The sequence below is a fragment of the Ananas comosus genome, unplaced genomic scaffold (assembly GCF_001540865.1).
Source record: "Ananas comosus cultivar F153 unplaced genomic scaffold, ASM154086v1, whole genome shotgun sequence".
In the NCBI taxonomy this organism is placed as follows: domain Eukaryota; kingdom Viridiplantae; phylum Streptophyta; class Magnoliopsida; order Poales; family Bromeliaceae; genus Ananas; species Ananas comosus.
The window spans coordinates 24,875-31,422 of NW_017890877.1; the positions used below are offsets into that span (position 1 = coordinate 24,875).

The 6,548-nt window shown below is 41.6% G+C and overlaps 1 long non-coding RNA gene across 1 annotated transcript; it reads right to left on the reverse strand.

Moving 5' to 3' along the window:
* Nucleotides 1-2,691: 2,691 nt before the first annotated feature.
* LOC109704366 lies at nucleotides 2,692-4,592 on the reverse strand. The gene is made up of 4 exons (XR_002214329.1): nucleotides 4,415-4,592; nucleotides 4,244-4,332; nucleotides 4,034-4,159; nucleotides 2,692-3,392 (listed from the first exon to the last, which is right to left on the reverse strand). It is a non-coding gene; the product is annotated as an uncharacterized LOC109704366 (long non-coding RNA).
* Between the last annotated feature and the right edge of the window lie 1,956 nt (nucleotides 4,593-6,548).

Sequence of the window (6,548 nt, forward strand, 5' to 3'; positions counted from 1 at the left end):
TCTGATACCAAACTAATCTGTCACGCCCCGGGACCAAGCGGAAGCCCGCCCGGCGCGTGTCCAGACCCGCCGTACGTCTAAAACATACAAGGCGTCTAAGATAAAGTGGTAAATAAAGCAATAAAGAGAAAGCATCTAAGTGTATCAAAGCAAGAATACTACGAAGTGCTACAACAAGAAGAAGAACATGAAGCTGAGAACCCACTAAGTAAAACATAAGGTAATACAAAAGGAGTCCCATAACAAGTACTAGTCTAAATAAAAGGTGGTCTCTCTATACATGGTGCAAAATCTCTCCTCCTCCTCTCAACACAAACAAAGAAGGAGTAACCACCTAAAGCAGAACGGACTCTCTCTCCGAGCTAACTACGCGACACCCTTGCCGCGATCCCGTGCCTCCGCCGGTGCCGAAGGCTCTGAAAAGAAAATATAGAAACAGGGGCGTGAGAACTATTAAATAATAGTTCCCAGTGGGCAATTACTGACTTCAGTGAATGCGCCACTAGGCCCAAAGGCTACAACAAAAGGGTCAGTATACAAGTATAAGCCAAAGCGATAAGAACAGCTAGGAAATAAATATGAATACTACTCAATCATGATGTCTCTACTTAGCATGATTTGCATAAGTAAGAAGGCAGTTACTACAAGTATGTGCACCAGAGTATCCAACATGCAATCATTAAGTATGCAACAATCCAATGTCCATAAGTAAATAGTAAAAATTCATTGTTTTACTATTCTAGTCAATGTCACCTGTCACTTTTAAATAGTTTACGGTTCAACTTTGATAAGACGCTCACCCAGGCTGTCCTGGCATAGACCCACTAGAATATAGCTGTCTGGCTTTAAACGTGCTAAATGGCCCCATGGTATCACATCCCCACCTAGGAATGAGCCTTTCCCAACGCAATGCCACTTCGCGCCAGTCCGCTGTACGCCCGAGTAGCGCCAGCGAAGCATAACCGGTACGTTGCACAGACCCCATACACCTGCAGTATAAATAAGGCGTCTACAACCAAACAAGTCGATAAGAAGAAGATCATAGAAAATTCTAATCCCGATATAAGAGCAATAAGTACCAGTCACATAACTATCACAAATAGAGCAATAGGAGTATAAGTCCCAGAAATCTCAACCAAAGATGAGTATCACAACTAAAGTAATCTGATCGCATACAGTAGATATACATACTGGGTATACAAAAAGTAGGGTACAATGGTAGTTCCTCTTATACATAAGACATTTGTAAGGTATGATCCCGAGATCTAAAAAGGTAAGTAACACCTAGAGGGGGGGTGAATAGTTAATCCGGCAACTCAGAAAATTCGATCAAACAAGTACAAAATAGCGGAAATAAAACAGCACACCTAGCGAGCAATTAACGTGGGAAAACTCCAAATTGGAGTGAAAAACCACGGACCGATCACGCAAGAAAATCCCTAAAACGAAAACTTGAGTATAAGTGATTTCGAAAACACACGACGTCAATTTAACACCGATTTCTCGTTGACGGTGATCTTTGTCCGGTCCTCGATCGATAGGAATTGCCACCAATCGACCTTGGCTGCAATCCTACGCAGCGTCAACGCCTCAACTCCTTGACAGCGTCGCACCGAATCCTCGGCTATCACCGCGAGACTGCCACGCCGCGAACCCTCCTTCCGGAGCTTGTAGAATTGAGATTTTTGTGGTGATTTATCTTTTGAAAAATCATAAGCTATGAGGGTTCACCTTTAAATCAATCATCCTACTTTGTATTCTCGTAAGCAAGTATCGAGTAAAAACGAAGAATCAAGCCATGTTATTGCTAGAAACTCATTGTGTAAAGTCGAAGCAATTTTTTTGAAAAAGCGGAAGAAATACAGTTTCTAGGGTTTGGAATTGGTAAAAAATTCAAAGCTTATTTAGATGATCCCAACATAGCTTATTATATGTTTAGAAGACTTAGAAGGTAAGACTAGATGCAAAAAAGTCGTTCAAAAATTGTGTCGTTCCTCAGGACCGGTCCTCTCGAGAGACCGGTCTGTGAGAGACCGGTCTCTCATTGAGGAACGGTCCCTCCCTGCGTGCAAAAACCGCCCTCACGTTCGGGAACCGGTCTTCCACGCCGCTATCGCAATTTGGTCGACCCGGCCCGTACACAACGCCGAACGGACAGAAACCCTTCTGTCCGCCAAGCTCAACAACTAACCGGAGTACATGTATAAAGAAAGAAAACAATTCCCCAAGATCACATTTCAGTGAACATGGCTTGCACGAAGGCAAAGCAACAATCACAAACTGATAGTAAAGCTAGCTAAACGTGAAAATCATGTAATTTAAAACTTTCCAAGTAAACTTTGCATAACTGAAGTATGAAAGATTTAGTTATTTTACATATTCCTAATATAACTAGCATTCATTTACATGTCTCTGTACATCAAACTAGATGATACATGAAGCCAAAATGGTAAATACTAGAACTCATGGTGTCAGCTAGTAAAGCTGCGGGGGCCCTTGCCTGCGATCCATGCCACAACGCTCGCATGGAACCTGTATGGTTCAGTGGTGGAGAAACTACGAAGAAAGTTCCCAGTGGGTCGCCACCGACCTCGCCGACTACCCACTAGGTTATTCAGGCATATGTAGGCAAGAAAGTAACACTAAGATACGTAACCCAAACAGTACATGTAACTACTAACAATGCTGTACAAGCTGAAAGAAGCATATAGGAAAACTGTAAATATGCATGCATGCTTTTTACTGAATTTACCCAATTCATTGGTTAACCCTTTTGGTTAACAATCACTCACTGACACTATCCCAAATATCGGGGAGACGCAACCTGCACCCGACGGGACTGTCAACTGGGGGAGACGCAACCTCCTGGTCCAGTAAAGATGACTACTCCGGAGCTCATCGTTCAAGGAGGAGCGACCTCACTTGAACCAAACAAATGTGAGTATGATCTGATCCCCCTTTAGAGGATTCAACTGACAAACACTGTCACACTTTACTCTAACTAGTTCTTTATGCTAGTTGCACAAATTCATTTCTTGATGCTAACCAAACCTCTAGTTGAATGTCACCAAGTTCACTATTGTTAAAGTCCATACATTCATAGGGTTCTATGTCCATATTCTAAAGTCCACAAATTCTCACTGTTGATAGAAATTCACATTTTCACTTGCACAATGCCAATTACCCTATAATGCATGACTAAACAATTATAAATATGCTCAATGAAATATAATAGACATAAAAGGTGATTCAAAGACTTCGGATAGCACCACCCACCTGTAGTGGTGTCAATCAACTAAGATCAATGTCTCGAAATGCGTCGACGACTATCTCTCGCGACTCAGTGCAAATGGGACTAGAACGGTCTCTACCGTGATTAGCGCGTCGTCGACCTGTCGAAAAGTCAATTTAGACTTTCGAGCAAATTTAACTTTCATTTATATAAGAATTGGAGAGATTAAACTAGAGTCACTTCTCATATTTTACAAGTTTGCATTTCCATTCCAATTTGCTTGTGTGTATATATATATATATAGTATCAATATCTTTATACATATAATCTGATATTAAACTCCCTATGGAAGTTATGATTCTAAGTCAAAGCATTACTCTCTTAAGGGTAGTAAACATCAATTCCAATACTTAACATTGTAAATTTTGCCATAGGTTCCATTCCAATTTCTTCCACAATTCATATATTAACTGTATTGCATACAACCTTCCATAGATTTCACACTTGATTATTCTTGCTCTATAACTAAATTATGCATAATTTTTACTTCTTAGTATATACATATGTATTATCAGTACTCAGCGAATTGAGACTTTATATTGCATGTCCAATGCCATATAACAGCTGAATACTAATTTCAGCTCAATCTTGATTTCAGCCTCATGCTGAAATTCTGCATCATGTGCTGAATTTTGCATAGTGCTGAAATTTCAGCACTTCACCTTCTCGTTCATTGTTTGGTTCACACTCTTTTAAAGTAATTCCAGACCACTTAATTCCATATATAAGTATCCATCTCACCTAAATTTCAAGATCCACCAGATTTGTTGCAGCTTGAGTTACCAAAGAAGCTCCACTAAAGCTTCTTCAACTTGGGGTGCCCAAGTCCTGCACCACCCAGGCAGGAGCCACCACTTAGGCTTTTCCCTACTTAATAATACCAATTTTCATGCTTTAGAGTTAATTTTTATACAGCCATAACTACTCTTAACTGAGCTTTAAGCTAATTACCTCAAGTTTCAACCTTGCTTAGCTGAATTTTCCACTTTGGTGGCTCCAATCAGCCCAAATCCCCAATTCTGCCACTTCTACTTAAATTCCTGCACACATATATCAATTGGTTCATTGAAAAGCTATTCTAAAGCAATTACAACAATCCTAATCGAACAACAAGTCTTCTACCTTAATTAAGTGCTCTTCCAAATTGCCCTTTGTTGAATTTAACTTGCTCACAGCTTCAAATTTCTTCTCAGCTCCAACAACAAGAAATCCCACTCCACCAAGCTTTTCTTCCCTAGCTTGCTCTTAGGGTTGAGAAAGAAAAGAAAGATGAAAAGGATGAGAAAGGAGCTGTAGGAAAAATCCCTGATACGTAGGCAGGTGTAGGCAACTTGGGGCTAAGTGATAAGCTCAAAAAAAACTGCACCTTAACCCTTCAAACTGCTGAAACTGCAGTGCAGTCCAGAAATTCGCGGTTCAGTCCCTGCAGGTTCACAGTTTAGTCCCTGCAGGTTCGCGGTTTCGTCCCTGCACTAACCAATAGCTTGGTAGCAGTAACTTGAAGCCCAATTTCGCGTCTAGTTTGCTTCGAACACGTCTAATTGCTTCCAAATGATGCTAATAAACCCTTACAAACTATCGAATTTAAATTTGGAAAGCAATTAATTTTAATTTGTATTAATTTGATTCATTTTGACCAAATCGACTAAAAATTTCAAGCTTAAGAGCAATAGCAATGGAGGGTCTTTTGCTACTTCGAATCCATTCTTATCCACTCTCACATTTCCAAAATGTGCCAAGGACAATCTCAAGCTTCTAATTAGCTTAAGATTGCTTAATTTTCATTTTTTGCATTATTGTGATCACTTAGTCACAATTAAGCTCGAGAGAGATTTTCAAATACATAAAATCTCCCCTCTTAAATAGTTTCGTCTCTCGAAACTTAAATCATACCTCAAGTCTCCTGGCTGAATAGCATGGGGAATGGATGCAACGCATAGCCTCCTCCAATTCCCAAGTAGCCTCACGTCTTGATATTGCTCCATTGAACTTTCACAGTAGGGAATGGTGCGATTGCGCAATTCCTTCCTTGCGATCCAAAATACAAGTGGGATACTCTTCATATGTCATGTCCTCCTGCAATTCCACTGGCTATGTATTCCAAGACATGTCCTGGGTGATGGCAGCATACTTTGCGGAGATTTGAAACATGAAATACATTGTGAACTCCTTCAAGTTTGGTGGTAGAGCCAATCTGTAAGCTACGCTCCAACCCGCTCTAGGATCTCGTAAGGTCCAATATAATCGAGGACTAAGCTTTTCCTCGAACTCCAAATCTTTTCATTCCCCGCATTGGTGACACCTTTAATAATACCCGATCACCACTGCAATTCCAAGTCCTTTCGGCGCTTATTTGCATAACTCTGGCTGCCGAGTGACTGGCCGTCAACAATCTCTGGCGATTAGTCGTACCTTTCCTGCCGCCTCCTGAGTACATCAGGACCAAAGACCATTCTTTCTCCTACTTCACTCCAATGTAGGGGATCGGCACTTTCTCCCGTAGAGAGCTTCAAACGGTGCCATTGCGATGGCTTTCCCTGATAACTATTATTATAGTGCAAACTCAGCCATCGCTAGGAATCATGCCAACTCCCTCTTGAGTCAAGCACACACGCCCGTAACATGTCCTCACAAAATCTGGATCGTCCTCGTCAGACTGTCCATCGGTCTGAGGTGAAAGGCTGTACTAAAAGTCAAGACGTGTGCCAAGAGCATCCTGTAGGCTCCTCCAAAAAGTAGACACGTAACCGCGGATCTCGATCAGATACATATCGACTGGGACTTCCGTGTAATCTCACAACCTCGTCGAGGTACACCTGTGCTAGCTTGTCTCCTGACCAAAGTGATATGAATCGGCAAGAATGTGCGATTTCGTCATCGATCACATCACCCAAATGGTATCATGTCAGCTGCGATCGAGGTAATCCAACGATGAAGTCCATCGCAATGTTCTCTCCACTTCAAACTGGAATAGGCAAGCTTTGTAACTTTCCCTAGGGGAATCTGCGCTCGCATTTAACACTGCTGACAAGTCAAACATTGGCGCCACAAAACTGTCCAAACATCCTTCTTCATTCCAGGCCACCAATAATGCACTTAAAGATCCCTGTACATCTTAGTGCCACCTGGATGTATACTATAAGGTGACTGATGAGGCCTCCTGCAAAATAGCCCGCTGAATCTCCTCGTCTTTGGGCACGCACAAACGGTTCTGAAACCGAAATGCTCCGTCAGATCCTATGTAAAATACATCACC